This window comes from Oncorhynchus clarkii, chromosome 17 (genome assembly GCF_045791955.1).
Source record: "Oncorhynchus clarkii lewisi isolate Uvic-CL-2024 chromosome 17, UVic_Ocla_1.0, whole genome shotgun sequence".
Taxonomy (NCBI): Eukaryota; Metazoa; Chordata; class Actinopteri; order Salmoniformes; family Salmonidae; genus Oncorhynchus; species Oncorhynchus clarkii.
In genome coordinates, this window is record NC_092163.1 from 25,526,381 (window position 1) to 25,543,972 (window position 17,592).

Below are 17,592 nucleotides of genomic sequence, written 5' to 3' on the forward strand. Positions count from 1 at the left end.
GTGGCTTGTCACCTAAAACCCTCACATTCGAGACCATCCTTTCAGACTGTATCACAGCCTGGTACGGCAACTGCACCGCCCTCAACCACAAGGCTCTCCAGAGGGTAGTGCAGTCTGCACAACACATCACCGGGGGCAAACTACCTGCCCTCCAGGACACCTACAGCACCCGATGTCACAGGTAGGCCAAAAAGATAATCAAGGACAACAACCACCCGAGCCACGGCCTGTTCACCCCACTATCATCCAGAAGGTGAGGTCAGTAGACTGAAAAACAGATTCTATCTCAAGGCCATCAGACTGTTAAACAGCCATCACTAACATAGAAAGGCTGCTGCCAACATACAGACTCAAATCACTGGCCACATTAATAAATGGATTTATTAAAGGTATCACTTTAAATTATGGCACTTTAATAATGTTTACATTACTCATCTCATATGTATATACTGCATTTTATAGCATCTATTGCATCTTGCCAATGCCACACGGCCATCGCGCATCCATATATTTATATGTACATATTCTTGTTACATCCCCTTACATTGTGAGTTTTAGGTAGTCGTCGTGAATTTGTTAGATTACTTGTTAGATATTACTGCACTGTCAGAACTAGAAGCACAAGAATGTCGCTACAGTCGCATTAACATCTGCTAACCATGTATAAGTGACCAATAACATTATATTTAATTTGCGAACTTTCAAAGTTCTTGAAATTGTCCGTATTGACTGATCTTCATGTCTTAAATTAACGATGGACTGTAATTTCTCTTTGCTTATTTTAACTGTTCTTGCCATAATATGGTCTTTTACCAAATAGGGCTATCTTCTGTATACCCGCTTACCTTGTCACAACACAACTGATTGACTCTAATGCATTAAGGAGGAAAGAAATTACACAAATTAATTTTTAAGAAAGCACACCTGTTAATTGAAATGCATTTCATGAAGCTGGTTGAGAGAATGCCAAGAGTGTGTAAAGCAATCATCAAGGCACTTTTTTGTTTACTACATAATTCCGTATGTGTTATTTCATAGTTTTGATGTCTTCATTATTGTTCTACAATGTAGAAAATAGTTAAAATAAAGAAACATCCTTGAATGAGTAGGTGTTCTAAAACTTTTGAACGGTAGTGTATACAGTTGAAGTCGGAAGTTTACATACACCTTAGTCAAATACATTAAATCTCAGTATTTCACAATTCCTGACATTTAATCCTAGTAAAAATTCCCTATCTTAGGTCAGTTAGGATCACCACTTTATTTTAAGAATGTGAAATGTCAGAATAATACTAGAGATAATTATTTCTTTCAGATTTAATTTCTCTCATCACATTCCCAGTGGGTCAGAAGTTTACATACACTCAATTACTATTTGGTAGCATTACCTTTAAATTGTTTAACTTGGGTCAAGTGTTTCTGGTAGCCTTCCACAAGCTTCCCAGAATAAATTGGGTGAATTTTGGCCCATTCCTCCTAACAGAGCTGGTGTAACTGAGTCAGGTTTGTAGGCCTCCTTGCTCTCACACACTTTTTCAGTTCTGCCCACACATTTTCTATGGGATTGAGGTCAAGGCTTTGTGATGGCCACTCCAATACCTTGCCTTTGTTGTCCTTTAGCCATTTTGCCACAACTTTGGAAGTATGTTTAGGGTCATTGTCTATTTGGCAGACCCATTTGCGACCAAGCTATAACTTCCTGACTGATGTCTTGAGATGTTGCTTCAATATATCCACATACTTTTCCTCTCTCGTGATGCTATCTATTTGTCCACCAGTCCTCCTGCAGCAATGCACCCCCACAACATGATGCTGCCACCCCCGTGCTTCACGGTTGGGATGGTATTCTTCAGCTTGCAAGTCTCCCCTTTTTTCCTCCAAACATAACGATGGTCATTATGGCCAAACAGTTCTATTTTTGTTTCATCAGACCACAGGACATTTCTTCAAAAAGTATGATATTTGTCCCCATGTGCATTTGCAAACCGTAGACTGGCTTTTTAATGGTGGTTTTGGAGCAGTGGCTTCTTCCTTGCTGACCGCCCTTTCCGGTTATGTCGATATAGGACTCATTTTACTGTGGATATAGCTACTTTTGTACCTGTTTCCACCAGCATCTTCACAAGGTCCTTTGCTGTTGTTCTGGGATTGATTTGCACTTTTCACACCAAAGTCATCTCTAGGAGACAGAACGTGATAAACGTGGTACCTTCAGGCATTTGGAAATTGCTCCCAAGGATGAACCAGAATTGTGGAGGTCTACAATTTTTTTTCTGAGGTCTTGGCAGATTTCTTTTGATATTCCAATGATATCAAGCAAAGAGGCACTGAGTTTGCAGGTATGCCTCGGAATACATCCACAGCTACACCTCCAATTGACTCACATTATGTCAATTAAAAGCTTATAAAGTCTTGACATCATTTTCTGGAATTTTCCAAGCTGTTTAAAGGCACAGTCAAGTTAGTGTATGTAATCTTCTGAACCACTGGAATTGTGATACAGTGATCTATAAGTGAAATAATCTGTATGTAAACAAATGTTGGAAATATTACTTGTGTCATGTACAAAGTAGATGTCCTAACTGACTTGCCAAAAGTATAGTTTGTTAACAAGACATTTGTGGAGTGGTTGAAAAATTAGTTTTAATGACTTCAACCTAGTGTATGTAAACTTCCGAATTCAAGTGTATCTAAGAGGGTGCCCATGGTTACGGATTCTGGGTTTTACCTGGTAGGTTCCATGATAATTTGTGTGAGATTGAGGGATTCTAGCTTAGATTGTAAAATGGCTGGGGTGTTAAGCATATCCCAGTTTAGGTCACCTAACAGTACGAACTCTGAAGATATATGGGAGGCAATCAATTCACATACGGTGTCCAGGGCACAGCTGGGGGCTGAATGGGGTCTATAACAAGCGGCAACGGTGAGAGACTTGTTTCTGGAAAGGTGGATTTTTAACAGAAGAAGCTCGAATTGTTTGGGCACAGACCTGGATAGTAAAACAGAGCTATGCAGGCTATCTCTGCAGAAGATAGCAACTCTGCCCCCTTTGGCAGTTCTATCTTGTTGGAAAATGTTATAGTTAGGGATGGAAATGTTAAGATTTTTGGTGGCCTTTCTAAGCCAGGATTCAGACATGGCTAGGACATCTGGATTGGTGGAGTGTGCTTAAGCAGTGAATAAAACAATCTTAGGTAGGAGGCTTCTGATGTTAACATGCATGAAACCAATCCTTTTACTGTTACAGAAGTCAACAAATGAGAGCGCTTGGGGAATAGGTCTGATGCTGGGGGCTGCAGGGCCTGGGTTAACCTCTACATCACCAGAGGAACAGAGGAGGAGTAGATTAAGAGTACAGCTAAAGGCTAAAAGAACTGGTCTTCTAATGCGTTCGGCACAGATAGTAAAGGGGGCAGGTTTCTGGGCACGGAAGGATAGATTCAAGGCATAAAGTACAGAAAAGTGTATGGTAAGATGTGAGTACAGTGGAGGTAAGTCTAGGCATTGAGTGACGATGAGAGAGGTTTTGTCTCTAGAAGCACCATTTAAGCCAGGTGCGATCACTGCATGTGTGGGGGGTGGAAGAACATGGCTAGCTAAGGCATACTGATCAGGGCTGGAGGCTCTACAGTGAAATAAGACAACATTACTAACCAAAACAGCATTAGACAAGCCATATTTACATTAGGGAGAGGCATGTGTAACCGAGTAATCATAGGGTCCAGTGAGTAGCTAGGCGAGCTGGAGGCACGGAGATTCAGACAGCTAGCAGGCCGGGGTTAGCAGCAGGCTAGCAGCTGGGCCTCAGGGGGACGTCGCAACGGGGGAGCCTGTTGAAACCACCTCAAACGGTTACGTCGGCAGACCAGTCGTGATAGATGGGCAAAGTAATTGAAGCCCAGGAATTGCTTGATAGATCTATTTGGCTAGCCGGGAGATAGACCTACATTCGAGGCTAGCTCCAGGCTAACTGGTGCTTGCTTCGGGACAGAGACATTAGCCAGGAGTAGCCACTCGGTTAGCAGCTAGCTAACTGTGACGATCCGGAGTAAAGGTTCAGAGCTTGTGGTAGGAATCCGGAGATATGGTGGAGAAATGCAGTCCGATATGCTCTGGGTTGAAATTGCGCTGTGCAGGCTGGCTGTGCAGGCTGGGAGTTGACCGGGCGGAAGCTGGCAGATGTCTCAGTTAACGATGTTGGCTAACTGACAACTAGCTAGTAGCTGGCTAACTTGAAGGGGGTTACGGTTCTAAAGTATAAAAAATAGCAGATTCATACCGCATTGGGCGAGGTGGGTTGCAGGAGAGAGTATGTTCAGTCCGTAGATGGAAAAATGAGATTAAAAATATATACGAAGAAATAAACGATATATACAAGGGATGGGACAAGACAATCAAAACATCCCACTGCTACACCATATTGGATTCCCTAATATATTCTTGATATTTTTCTTAGGGCTAGACCCCTTTCTTCTCCACTTCCTATCTGAATGACATGCCCAAAGTAAACTGCAGCTCAGGCCCTGAAGCCAGGATATGCATATAAGTGGTAGCATTGGAACGAAAACACTTTGAAGTTTGTAGAAATTTTAAAATAATGTAGGAGAATATAACACAATAGATATGGTAGGAGAAAATCCAAAGGAGAACCAACCAAAATAATTTTTTAAAGAGAGACCATCCTCTTCGAATTGCAAGAGAAAGGTCATATTGCAAATTAGCTCCCTGGATGCAATTCCTATGGCTTCCGCAGGTTGTGCGTGCCATGAAGACATTACGCACCTGCTAAAATCGTTTTCCTATTGAACATACTTCTTTCCAAAATAAATATTATAGTTTGATTACATTTTAAGGTATCTGAGGAGTAAATAGAAACATATTTTGACTTGTTGAAACAAAGGTAAGGGGTAGATTTTCGGATTCCTTTCTCTGCAAGTTGAACGAGTGGATTACTCAAATCGATGGCGCCAACTAAATAGACTTTTTGGGATATAAAGAAGGATTTTATCTAACAAAAACGACACTACATGTTATAGCTGGGACCCTTTGGATGATAAATCAGAGGAAGATTTTCAAATAGTAAGTCGATATTTAATCGTTATTTGTGATTGTATCACACCTGTGCCGATGGAAAAATATTTTGATGTGGGGCGCCATCCTCAAACAATCACATAGCATGTTTTTGCTGTAATTGCTACTGTAAATCGGACAGTGCAGTTAGATTAACATTAATTTAAGCTTTCAGTTGATACACTTATATGTACATCAATTTTTAAAATCCATAATATTTATGATTATTTATTTGAATTGCTAGCTAGCGGGACTCCTATCCCTAAGAAGATTCTTAAGATATATGTGTTGACTGAATATAAGCAGCAAGTGATGTCTGCTAAATATTGGGGCAGTCATAAACTATAGCCTCTGCACCTACTGTACATACAGATGAGTTACTCACTCATTCATGGCTTTGGATCAAAATAAATTAGTACCAACATTCTTTCTGATAGTCTTTAATAAAACATTTTTTGACTGTCCGCCTCATGACCTCAAACTGTTCCATTTTGTTTCTCTCCATCGCCAACACGCACTTTAAACATTTGGATAATAAAGCATTTAAATGCATATTGAAGACAAAAGCCGGCTCTTAATGAGTTCTGAGAGCCGATCTGTTATCCAATGATTATTATTATTATTATTAACCCTACATTATGCTTGTATAAAAGCCCCTTAGATATTCTCACAGAGCAGATTTGCCATAAAAAGCACACATTTGTAAATCCCAAACTCAAAAAGTAATTAGAAAGGTAGATACAAAAGGTAGTAATCAAGTGACATGGCCAAACTTTAATCGACAGAAAATAGCCTGCTAAATGTCTACAAAGGAGCATGACGAGGTGCGCAGCTGAAGCTACTGACCTGTCTGTCTCTGACTTCGACCAGCAGTGATCGAGATGCTCCCTCCACTCAGACCATCGATGCTTCCTTCGCTCATACATCCAAACAACTCTCTGGTCCATGATCTCTTCAGACCTCTTTATTTTCATGATTAGCCTGATTTATTTTTCTTGAATTTCCTGTACACGCAATTCAGCTTTTAGCTGCCATATACTGTATACTGAAATAAAGCTAAACTCAGTTAGAGTTATCCTGCTAGTTGTGAATCAGTGGAGGCTGCTGAGGGGAGGATGGCTTATAATAATGTCTGGAACGGAGTAAATGGAATGGCATCAAACACATGTGTTTGATGACATCTGTGAGGGAAGAATTATGTATTTACCTGATTTATTTGATATCAATGGTTAACAATTCATATTTAACTAATAGTAAGACTTTTCTGTTCTACTAGTGTCTGTGTTTTTATGGTCATCACTCCTCCAATCTGGGCGTATGGTCACCAGAGATGGCTTGAGCTGACAAATTAGTTAAAGACTGCATTACATAGACAATAATGTGTTTTACTAGAGATAGCTAAGGAGTAGAACAATCCCTCATTGTCTTAAAATCATCCTTGCATCTGGGAAACTAAATCAGGGTGGAGTTAAGACAACAACCCGCGTGCAGATAACGACAGGATGAACCCAGAGTAGCTTATGATGCCCCAATCTGCATGGGATGTGTGGATCCAATCATGATTAAGCATTTTTAGTGTCAGCTAAAAATAGTATTCTGCATTTGTGTAAAGGTTAGGTTACTCGGTACAACACTCAAGGGTGTGGGGTCGACCAGGCTCACTATTGCAATAATTAATCGATATTGAATAAAGATGATTGTTTGAAGAAGTGACAAAGTCTCTCTCACTGTAAGTCACCCTTGATAAGAGCGTCTGCTAATGAACAAAATGTAAAATCTTAAATAAAGACATACTACATTGAGGGTGCTGAGGACTAGTTCTACTTTCAGGACAACTCAGATGATTGAAGGGGAAAAGATTTGACACGTTAAAAAGAGGGAGGAAGGAGGCAAAAAAGGGACAGTAGAAAGGTCGGAAAAACTCACAGTTTATGATGACAATCTTGATCATGGTCAACGTGAAAAAGGGGAGGGGTGCCATCTCTATTTTAACCAAAATGGCTGTCAGAAGAAACACCACCAAAATCACTGCCAGGCTGCCCATGATCCGAAACTTCTGAGGAATCCTGTGAGTTGGAGAGTTGAAGTGAAATATCTGAGGTCAATCTTATGCTTATTACAAGTGTTTCTCCTGCCTAGTACACTTTTCAAAGTGTACACATCAGGGCCAAGCTGAAATGCTGTAGTTGCCACTGTAGTTGCTGGAACCGTCCTAGAAAGGACAATGTGAAAATAATATATCTGCTCTAGTACAGTGCAGCTTGGGTCGGCAAGATAGTGTAAAAAGGGTACAATTGTCTAAGTTGAACCCCAAAGGAAATCTAAACATGCCTGCTCAATACATGCACACATTATCATATTAGATGTCCAGCAAAAGATTAAAGTCCTACTCCAGTCAAAGATGGTCTATTATATTTGCAAGATACTTCTAGTGACTGCTCTAACAATGGAAATAAATGTCCTCAAAGATGGAAGGCAGGTGGGAGGAGGAGAGATCAGGTGGGACCATTCTAGCCAATGAGTGGGCCAAAACTTCACATTTGTTGATTTTTAGCAATGTTCACGTAGACTTCATTGTGTGTTTTGGATAATTGTCTTGCTGCACGACCGAAACTACACTTCAGCTTCAGCTGACAGACGGATGGCCTGACATTCTCCTGAAGAATTCTCTGATACAGAGCAGAATTCATGGTTCCTTCTATTAAGGTACGTCGTCCAGGTACTAAGGCAGCAAAGCATACCCACACCATCACACTCCCACCACCATGCTTGACTGTTGGTATGAGGTTCTTACTGTGGAATGCAGTGTTTGGTTTTCGCCAGACATAACGGGACCCATCTCGCCCTTGTGTGTGTACATGACTGCATTTATACTTGGTATATTGTTTTTCAACAGAAAAAGTTCAAAGATAGCTGTAGTGCATCTTCAAGATGAAACTTTTGGAGTAGTGCATTAATGCATTAGGAAAGATGTGGTTGGGGTGGTGGACAAACCTTTGATGCAGGACTGAGTTGAGACAGGTGAAGGCCAGTAAAGGCACCATGGCACAAAGTGTCATTACGTTATTGAACTTGGCCTCCAAAAGGCTACGGTTGTTCCCTTCTGCCCCGGTCCCATTGCCTGAGAGGCTGGTGCCCATTTGGGAGGGGTCTCTGAGACGGCTGCTAAAATACTGTACAGACAGAGGACAGCCACTTAATTTTTGTTAATTGCTGATGTGTGGTGATAGTTCTGGCACAACATGTCTGCCATGCATCACCCTTGTGGGTGCTATACATCTTTAGTGGAAGAAATACAATAATATATAAAATATACAATTATGTGAAGCACATTGAGCATGCTATAAAATGCTATTTAATTTAAAACCAACATTAATTATTATAATGAGTAGATTAGGGGTTATCAGTACTTCTGTTAATAATCATTGGCTATCAAGAAGATCTGAAAAGTAAGACTTGAGACATATTTAGAAATTGATACAGACATTTCACTAAAAGCTCTGGCATTGTATCGTTGAAATATATTATTTAAATATTCACAATCTTAAGGTAGATGATAAAAAAATATTGTGTGCTCTACCATGGTGGCTGTCATAAAGAAGTTCCATGGCAGGAGCGTTCCTAAGCCCAGCATGAAAAAGATCAGCCACACGCCATTGTTTCTGTTGGATGACAGAGTAGAGGAAACTAGGGTTACAGACGTTATTTGTAATTTGACAAAAAATACCATATTATGTAGGCCCACAGAAATTATAAAGGTAGAATGGTAATTACTTGACTGTTATGATACAAAATGTGGGGGATTCAATTAAGCAAATTCTAGTCATTTCTGTAGGACTATGTGCAACCACTGGGGGAACCCTGGACGTCTGACTGACCTCAAGGTGAGCCCGCTAACAACAGTCCCTGAAGAGTTAACTCCCTTAGGGGAACTCTAACACACTTCCAATCCAAAGGCGAACATAGCGGTTACATTACCATTTGGTGCAGAGAAGTAACCAAGTGTGTCACAGAAACTTGATACTGTATCTGAGGGCGCATTGTCAAAATGTGAAGATGTCACCATACACACTGAACACATAAAGGAGGCTGCTACTCACTTGTCTTTTGGCTCGTGGACGGTCATTATTTATCTTCAGTGATTACTATCACCTTTTTCCACACTTCAGCACCAAACCTGAAAGAAATGGGTTGGATTGAAAAACATTATGTTTTTTTCTCTTTAGTCATGTCGAGGAATACAAGAAAACAAACTCATATTATTGCATTTTATTTTATCAACTACATTAGAGAAAAAATGCAAAGAGGGTTTTAGGTACTTAAACTGGGTTAGTGGAATAAAAAAATGTATTTGAATGAATATGGGGCTATGAGATCTGAAAACTAGGGTTAGACTACATTTCCACAGTGCTGAAACTTCAATTGAATGACTGAAATGAAGATCTGCTGACTCTTTGCATGCTATTCAGTAGCATACTGACTAATAGCCTAGGCTACAGTTGTTTTTGCTCCTGTACAATGTAAGATTGATATTCGTAATATTACCAAACATCAAGGCATTAGACAGAGAGAGCATCATGCAATGTGATAATGAGAGATCAAAAACTTACAGCAACAGACTCAGTATCATCAACTACCCATTTCCAGACAGTTGTCAAGATCTTCTTATTTTTTTAAAGTTGAGAGGTAGGCTAATGGACATTCTAAGAACTCAGATGTTGACTCCTCCCAAAATCAGGGAAGCCCTCACTCCTCCCAGCGCAACTATGTGTGCGTTTCAGAAGCTTATAGTGACTAACTGGTGCTAGCTTAATGTCTACTCTGCCCCACAGCCTCCCGACACGCTTTTCCATATTCCCCACACTACGGGGAAGAGAGCTGTGATGTATCAAAAGAATAACAACTTAAAATGAATAAGCTACATTATTTTTCTCTATCTGCTTAATAACTGTACGGTACTCATTACATTTTCTATTGGGATCTGTAGGCTATGACATCTCACAAGGTAGCCTACTGTGTTCAGTCTTAGGACAATACTGGTCAAAATGGATGGTCTGATTAGATTAATCATTCTAACAATAAAAGCAATAACCCTACCTTCCAAGCCTCTAAACATTACACGGTAAGCAAATGAGTATAGAGCCCACTACCATTTGGTCAACCAATAGCCTACGTACAGCCTTGTCTACACTGTGCAAAATCAGGAAAACTCTCTCTTAAAAACACATGAACTGTGCACTAAAATCCAAATGCATTGTTGGTCTACAGCACACAGTACACTGTACCATGACTTGCAAGGCATCAATGTTGCATAATTCTACATACATTTTCCTGGCGCAGTTGTATTTACACAGACCGTAGCTCCAAATCAAACATACACAACTATCTCAAGTCAGTAGGAGTAGTCATGTCTGACGCAACAGAATGGAATGATGTTGCTGGCAGGATTGAGTTGAGAGAAAGCTGTGTGATGTTAAGCAGGACCTAGGAGTTAGGCGTACAGTGTCTCCTGACCCCTCCTGTCTCAGCCTCCAGTATTTATGCTGCAGTAGTTCATGTGTCGGGGGGCTAGAGTCAGTCTGTTATATCTGGACTATTTCTCCTGTCTTATCTGGTGTCCTGTGTGAATTAAAGTATCCTCTCTCTAATTCGCTCTCTCTTCCTTTCTCTCTTTCTGAGGACCTGAGCCCTAGGACCATGCTTCAGGACTACCTGGTCTGATGACTCCTTGCTGTCCCCAGTCCACCTGGCCGTGCTGCTGCTCCAGTTTCAACTGTTCTGCCTGCGGCTATGGAATCCTGACCTGTTCACCGGATGTGCTACCTGTCCCAGACCTGCTGTTTTCAACTCTCTAGAGACAACAGGAGCGGTAGAGATACTCTGAATAATCGACTATGAAAAGGCAGCTGACATTTACTCCTGAGGTACTGACCTGTTGCACCCTCAACAACCACTGTGATTACCATTATTTGACCATGCTGGTCATTTATGAACATTTGAACATCTTGGCCATGTTCTGTTATAATCTCCACCCGGCACAGCCAGAAGAGGACTGGCCACCCCTCATAGCCTGGTGCCTCTCTAGGTTTCTTCCTAGGTTTTGGCCTATCTAGGGAGTTTTTCTTAGCCACCGTGCTTCTACACCTGCATTGTTTGCTGTTAGGTGGTTTTAGGCTTGGTTTCTGTACAGCACTTTGATATATCAGCTGATGTAAGAAGGGCTATATAAATACATTTGATTTGATAAAGGATTTTAGCTCTGGATAAGATCCCATGTTATATCAGAAATAAATAGGTATGAGGGGTTGCTTTGCAAAGACGTGGCAGTCCTTGTGAAATATCAAAATGTGTTAGTGTAACAGTATAACTTTAGACCGTCCCCTCGCCCGTACACGGGCGCGAACCAGGGACCCTCTGCACACATCAACAACAGTCACCCACAAAGCATCGTTACCCATCTATCCACAAAAGCCGCGGCCCTTGCAGAGCAAGGGGAACTACTACTTCAAGGTCTCAGAGCAAGTGACGTCACTGATTGAAACGCTATTTAGCGCCCACCGCTAACTAAGCAAGCCGTTTCAAATCCGTTACACTAGCTCAACGATGGACGAATGCCACACCCAAGCAAAATAACATTTACCCTATTGAATACAAGGTACATGCGGTACAATTATTTTGTGAAAGTAAGTAGAGATTTTTTGAAAGAAAACCTCAAATCATGAGGGAGGCTCCCCTATTCTTTTTTAATCCAAACTGAGATGAATAGTAGCCTAATCATGGCTAGGATAACTCTTAGAGAATCTTAAGTGATGAGCAATTGTGGTTGATCTTGCCTATCCAAAGACTAATACAAAAAAGTAGGCCTAATATTTAATAAAGGGCCTCATTTTGTACATAGTTTAAGTAGCCTAATCTTTAACAACAAATGTGTTATTGCGTTCTTAGCATTGGCCAGTTTTGGTCTCTGACCTCCTCGCTATAGACTGTTTCATCGTTATCGGTGTATCATCAGAAAACTTAATGATGGTGTTGGAGTCGTGCTTGGCTACGTAGTCATGGGGAAACAGGGAGTACAGGAGGGGACTAAGCACACACCCCTGATGGGCCCAGGTGTTTTCAGTATCGGCGTGGCAGTTTTGTTCTTACATACCCTTACCACCTGGGTCAGGAAGTCCAGGATCCAGTTGCAGATGGAGGTGTTTAGTCCCAGGGTCAGCACTATGGTGTTGAACGCTGAGCTGTAGTCAATAAACATCAAGTCAGAATAAGATCGTCTGCTAAATTACCAAAATGTAAATGTACATTTGTGTATATAGGCCTGTTCTTTGTCATCTAGGTAATTGCATCAGCTTAAACTTAGGCTCCAGATATGTCAGCAGATATGTCATACAATATTTAGACCCAGTTGAATTAAGATATTGTGCAAAAACACACTGTCACTCTTCTTTACAAAATATGATTGAGGGTTCAAATGAGAACCACTAAGCCTGAGCTCCAGCTGAAGAAGGTGGGGTTATTTTGAAGAATAATTTAGGCTACTGTCATGTTAGGCTAATTATTATTGCTGATGACAAGCATACCCATAACACCATGCAGTTACCACCATGATTGAAAATATGAAGAGTGGTGCTCAGGGATGTGTATCGTTGGATTTTCCCCAAACAAAATGATTTTGTATTCAGGACAAAAAGCTTATTTCTTTTGGTAGCACTTATTTGTTTTTCCTTTGCCTCCAACCCCTTTCCATGCGTGGAATGGATGTGGGTGGGGCAGGGTCTACATAAGGATGCTAAATGTAAAACATTCACAAAAGCTCTGACGAAGGCCGTGAGGCCGATACGTAAACGTATTAAATATCAGTGATACTACCAAGAGTAGTGTGCGGTTTCCTTTGTCCTTCATCTTGTTCAACTGTTGCCATGCACCTGCAAAGAGATTGCTCAGATGTGCGAGTGCCTTTTGAATTTTATATTTGAGTGACTCGAAAATTACTACAAAATATGTGGGCTAAAAAAACTAGCAAAAAAATGTTAGCTGACATGGGCTAGTTGTTCTGGACATTTCCATGAATAGCTCTCTAAAGGTATGCAATGACTGATATGACAAGAGGAAAACTGATGATGCACTACCCAATTTCGAAATTTCACCCTGTGCATTCTACTATTACAACTTTTAAGCCGGACTAAGTTTAGGGGGGGGGGGACCACTGCGCCCCCCTGCCGACCACTCTCGCTCCACAGTTTGGGAACCACTGTTCTAGAGAATACAGACCATTTCCAATGCATATTTTGAGTTTTGTGGACATGCACCATATGATGACAAATTCTGAATCCAGATGCGTCTTTTAGATATTTATAATATTACTCAGAATATCACACATGGACATTTCTTGATATGGACTCAGAACTGATATTTGAAAATAACAGAAGCTTTAACCTGACAAAAAAATTAGATATTGGCAAAACAAACTAACAGTTAAAACTAGGTAAATAAATAAACAAACATATCTAGCAATGGCACAATGAAGTCACAGTCAATTGTGTGGCGACAACGGTTTCTCAGAATCGTATCCCTCTAACCCACAGTCCTCTCAGCACATTCAAGATATGAAACTTCTCTGGGCTGAGGTCCATATCCGGATCTTGAAAGCACATTTTGAAAGCACATTTTCTGGTGCATTTCTGAGTTTCCAGCACATGCTCAATAATTTAACAATGTGAAATCCATATTTTTCTTACATGCACAAATCATTTGTGGATTCCCTCCGGATATCATACATGGTATGGCCGGATATTGACTCATTAGACATAAGCTTATGTGGACATCTTATTTAAAAAAAAAATACTGACAGTAGGCCTACATAGTATATTTGTGACTCGTTTCAGGAAACTATGCATATGTCGCGAGTAATAGTCTGTAACTATTACATGTCCCCTCTGAGGTTGCCCTTATCTTGATCTAGTATATGACCTAAGAGGCTCACTGTCTCGGTGAGCTTGTCCAGGAGGGAGTGTATTTGAGATGGGTGTATCTAGAATTTAAAATTGATATATGCCATTGGATGAGGTAATGTTTTGGTCCGAAGTGGTACCAAGAACGAGATAAGGAACTTAGTTTAGGAGAACAAACTGAACAATAATTTATAGCTAATGCTATCTAGCTATGGGATACTCCTCTTTCAAGTAAAATGTTCTTTGTGTAATGTTCCTAAGATCTGTTATTCGTCATGTGAGTTGAGATGGGTGTGTCTTGGCTATAAATGATACTAAGAACTGTTTTGTAAGCACTCTCAGATCAATTCATTTATAGACACTGAATTGATCTGAGAGTCACAGGGCTATGGTGAAGCTCATAATTAAAGATGGACTTTATAATATGACTCTGACTTGTGTGTGGTTTGCTCTCTCCTTATTTGGTAATACAGGAAATTTCCACGACACTGTATTCTGAGCTGAAGAGCTCTTGGAGAAGTCCTTGTTGCTTGCGCTGCAGTTTCTCTTTTACGCAATTGATTATTCCTCTGCTAGTTGGATTTTACAAGATCATGTCACATTTCTTCTTCCCCCTTAAATAGACAAGTGTATTTTTCAATGACTAGTTATAGGAGAGAATGTAATGCATATTATTGCTGGCTAAAAAGGTGTTGTTTGCATACACTAGAGACTTTCCTTTAGCATGCCTAGTTTACGACTACTATGAGTTTTCTTTTACATAATCAGGCTGTGAAATATTTTCTGATACTCTTGCTGTTGAAGTGCACAAGAAGCGAGAGTCAGATTTGAATTATCACTGTTAAAATGAAATGTGTGACTTGATTTTAAGGAATATTTGATGGCATTTCAACATGTAACAAAATATTATGTAAGGCTCTATGCATGCCAGCACAATGCATCACCGGGGGCAAACTACCTGCCCTCCAGGACACCTACTCCACCCGATGTCACAGGAAGGCCATAAAGATCATCATGGACAACAACCACCCGAGCCACTGCCTGTTCACCCCGCTATCATCCAGAAGGCGAGGTCAGTTCAGGTGCGTCAAAGCAGGGACAGAGAGACTGAAAAACAGCTTCTATCTCAAGGCCATCAGACTGTTAAACAGCCACCACTAACATTGAGTGGCTGCTGCCAACATAGTGACTAAACTCCAGCCACTTTAATAATGGAAATGGATGGAAATTGATGTAAAAAATGTATCACTAGCCACATTAAACTATGCCACTTTGTTTACATACCCTACATTACTCATCTCATATGTATATACTGTACTCGATACCATCTACTGCTTCTTGCCTATGCCGTTCAGTACCATCACTCATTCATATATATCTTTATGTACGTATTCTTTATCCCTTTACACTTGTGTGTATAAGGTAGTAGTTGTGGAATTGTTAGGTTAGATTACTCGTTGGTTATTACTGCATTGTCGGAACTAGAAGCACAAGCATTTCACTACACTCGCATTAACATCTGCTAACCATGTGTATGTGACAAATACAATTGGATTTGATTTAGTACACATGAGTGGAAATCATTAACTGGATTGATAAAGATATTGACCATGAGTTTTTGCCCTGGATGAAATAGCTGAAGGACTTCAACGTGCAAACAGGAAAACCTTTATTGTACTTCCATTGAATGAAATGTAAAAAAGCTAATTAAAAGCTCTTACTTCCCAAACATCAGCTATATCAATAGTGTCATAAAACAATATGTGTCATTATAGAGTGATCAGACAAGTCTTAAGTGTTATTGACTGTACGATTGTTTATCCCATGTGTACGTTGTTTTTGTCGCACTGCTTTGCTTAATCTTGGCCAGGTCGTAGTTGTAAATGAAAACTTGGTCTCAACTGACCTACCTGGTTAAACGAAAGTGATTTACATTTTTTTAATTAAGTATTGTTGTCAAAATGTAATTCATGGAGGAAGGATAAAGCTTTATCTTGTTGTATACAACATGTTGCCATATTTTTGATAATTGCTTTAGCTCTCTGTCAAAGTCTACTAATGTGCAACCATTAATACAAATAAATCCATGTAGATGTCAGCTGCAGTTAAACGATATTCAACAATGTATGCTGTGTATATTTACTTGTCCACTGTCACTCACAATAACAGGCAACAATAATTACACATAACCAAACAATAAGACACTACAGTAGAGGAAAAGTTGCTGAAACATGCAGAATGGAGCTAATTGTCCATATTATTGATCATTGCTGGACTGACAAATGTGTCCACATGGTGTGAGAAAAGCTAAACGGTCTAGTTGTGCTTTACTTTGTACTGCTATTCTAAGATAGGTGTTGGTTAGTGTGTGGTCTTTCTAAATATGACAAACTGAGGAAAGATTATGTCTCTAAATTATACAAATAATTTGACTATAAGTAAATAAACTAAAGGAAAGGTGTAAACACTTACTTGCAATCGTCTGTCAGAACTATGTTCACCGGCGAGCGATGTCTCAACAGCTGAAGTTCAAAGACCAATAGGGACTTATCTGAAGTGATCTGTGTTCAATGGGAGTGATAAAAAAGACAACAACCTCAATAATGACTAATGACTGAAATATTTGCATTACATTATATTTAATCTACCTAGTATGGAATACATAGAATAGCCCCAAAATTGCAAGCATCAAGTTAAATCAAATGCACCTTGAACACAAACATTGGAAGTTGTTTTAAATATTTAACCAGGTCGGCTAGGGACTCTTCTACTGCATGTCATGCAATCACTAAAACATTCCATTCAACAACTGTCACTCTTTCTCACTTTGTTTTACCAAATCCTTATTGATGTCAACAAAACATGATTTAAATTAAAGTCAAAGTTGTGCATAAATATATCAAGTTAGGTTTTGGGCTCTCATTTAAAGTCACAATCTGGATTTTTTTTGTTTCAGTCCAATTTGCTGGGAAAATGAATCATATGGCCACTTTCCTGCCATTCATTTTTGTCCCACGAGCACAAGTGGGACAGAGTGAGAGTTAGAGAGTTAGCTCATTAGATTAGTCGTAACAGGAAAAACTGTTGCATTGTCTTGTGAAAAACTGAGTTGAAATGTATTTGGCTAAGGTGTATGTAAACTTCCGACTTCAACTGTATTACCTCAATTACCTCGACTAACCCCGTACCCTTGCACATTGACTCGGTACCGGTACCCCTTTAATATAGCCTCTATATAGCCGTACTTGTTATTTTATTGTGTTACTGTTTTTCCTTTAGTTTATTTAGCAAATGTTTCTTACTTATTTTAAAAAAAATTGTTGGCTAAGGGCTCGTAAGTAAGCATTTCACAGCAAGGTTGTATGCGGCGCATGTGAAAAATACAATTTGACTTGATACATGTAGTTTAGGTATCATTAAACACTTTACTTACAATTATGAAGTGGTATTAGTTGAACCCTACAGACGAAGAACCATATATGTGACAATTTTTCCATTTTAAGATAATCAGTTATTTTTATATTATTAATTGTGTGTACCACATTAGGTGTTTTATGGTTGAGAAATAATT

General features: G+C 39.8%; 1 pseudogene; it reads right to left on the bottom strand.

The window, feature by feature from the left end:
• LOC139370613 (equilibrative nucleoside transporter 1-like) overlaps positions 1–16,567 on the bottom strand; it is a 30,396-nt pseudogene extending 13,829 nt beyond the window's left edge.
• Positions 16,568–17,592: the final 1,025 nt, after the last annotated feature.